This window comes from Dinoponera quadriceps, unplaced genomic scaffold, assembly GCF_001313825.1.
Source record: "Dinoponera quadriceps isolate SergipeBrazil2010 unplaced genomic scaffold, ASM131382v1 scaffold4494, whole genome shotgun sequence".
Taxonomy (NCBI): domain Eukaryota; kingdom Metazoa; phylum Arthropoda; class Insecta; order Hymenoptera; family Formicidae; genus Dinoponera; species Dinoponera quadriceps.
This window is the reverse complement of record NW_014558450.1, coordinates 3,555-5,648: the sequence shown is the minus strand read 5'-3', so window position 1 is coordinate 5,648 and position 2,094 is coordinate 3,555. Positions and strand designations below refer to the sequence as shown.

The window sequence follows — 2,094 nt, the reverse complement described above, 5'->3', positions numbered from 1 at the left end:
TGGCAATTTGAAGAAGAAACTACGCCAACGCAAGTACGGAAACATTGATCAATAGGAACAAAAATGATCGTCATATTTTTATAATCAGAGGTATTTTGAGTCGTTCTGGAAAATCAGCGAACAGTGACTGCACGATGGTATGTATTAGGTCGTCAAGAATGAAATTTGTAGAAAAAAGGCAAAGTTGATTGATAACTTACAAATATAAGGAATTATTTTATTCATCAAAGTATGCACCCATATTGTCTATAGACTTTTGCCATTTAAACAGGTTGTTCAGGCCGGTGGTATAAAACCCTAGCGGACGAGAATCAATGAATTCCTGGAAGGCCAGTTTTACAGCATTGTCGGAATTAAATTGTTTTCCTATTAAAAAGTTGTCCAAATTGCGGAAGAAGTGGTAATCAGTGGGAGTTAGATCTGGTAAGTATGGAGGATGATGAAGAAGTTCCAACTCCAATTCCTGTAGTTTTGCCACAATCATTTGTGCAGCGTGTGGTCTAGCGTTATCATGCAATAAGATAGGAGTCGATCTGTTGACCAATCTAGACTGTTTTTCTTTAAATTTTTGCATCATTTCGTCCAGTTGATTGCAGTCTATTTCTATTGTGATCGATAAGCCAGGTTTCATGAAATCATAATGGATCACATCTGCACTAGACCACCAAACATGCACCATCAGCTTCTTTTCATGAATATTGCGCTTTGGAGTGTGTTTTGGTGATTCATCCTTGTTCAACCACTGTGCTGAACGTTTGCGATTGTCATATTGGATCTATTTCTTATCACAAGTGATAATTCGATTAAAAAATGGATCAGATTTTTGACGAGAAAGCAACATCAAGCAAGTTTTTAAACGCTTTTATTTCTGTTTTTCTTTCAGTTCATGTGGAACCCACTTATCCAACTTTTTCACTTTACCGATTTGAGCTAAATGAGTTAATATTGTTTGTTTGCTAACACCAAACTTCAACGATAATTCATAGGCACTCTGAGATGGGTGAGACTTAATGGTGACCTTTAATTCGTCATTATTGACTTTTGATTCTGGGCGACCGCGTGTCTCATTTGTGAGATCAAAGGTATCTGTACGAAATTTGACGACCCAATTTGATATTGTCTGCTGCGTAGTAATACTAGAGCCAAATACATTATTAATGTTTCGCGCGTTCTGCGATGCCGTAGTTCCAATTAAGAACTCAGACTTCATAATATGGACACTATTAAACATATGCAAAGCATGTAACTAAATCAATCTTCGCTATTCGCCACTTCAAGATATGCTACGCGCTACAAAGGTATGCTACGCGCATATATAGTGGTATGCCATGTTCCACACCATTTGGTGCTCTGGTACCGTTCACAATTCAAGATAGACGGACACATAATTTTAACACAAATAAGATAACAACTTGTTAAATCACATTAATTTTACGGAGAACATGAATAATTATCTAACATATCACTGAAATAATAAAAAATTAATTTTTTGCAAAATCCGTTCTTCCGGTTTTTCCAGCGATGTGAAATAATCCCCTCTGTATATCCTCTCAAAGTGAAATAGAGAAGAAGTGAAATGAGACAGATTCTATCTGATGAAAAGTGGAAAGTGTCACTTTTGAGCTCGAGATTGACTTCGGTGTAAAATTAGTGCCCAACCTTAGAAAAAATATAAATAATTAATATAGCCAGATTGTATTTCATTTTCACTTGTTTGTGTCACTTTCGTTTTCGTTTGTACTTGAAAAACTTAGAAGATACAAGGAGGTAAAGAATGACCAGTGCCCGACTAAAAGATTTTATAATTTCATTTTTACCATTCGAAAGAGATCGTTTATTTCTCTTTCGTTTTTGTTTATATTTTAAAGGGTTCGAACATATAGTATTTTTCAGTTTTAACATATTCCTTCATAACAAACTTGGTAGCAAGATTTCAAAAAACGGCCAACGAGATTCAAAAGAGCATCATTTATACCTGTTATGTCTAGGATACCTCGGGAACTACGAATTCCTTTTTTTTTATATGATTGGGAAGCAGACGGACTTCGGGCAAGCGCTAATGTAAAAAGGATAAGATTACGATGGCTCGCCGTT

At 35.8% G+C, this 2,094-nt stretch overlaps 1 pseudogene; it reads right to left on the bottom strand.

Annotated features, from left to right (window-relative positions):
* Positions 1–217: 217 nt before the first annotated feature.
* On the bottom strand, positions 218–1,210 carry LOC106749838 (annotated as a pseudogene).
* Positions 1,211–2,094: the final 884 nt, after the last annotated feature.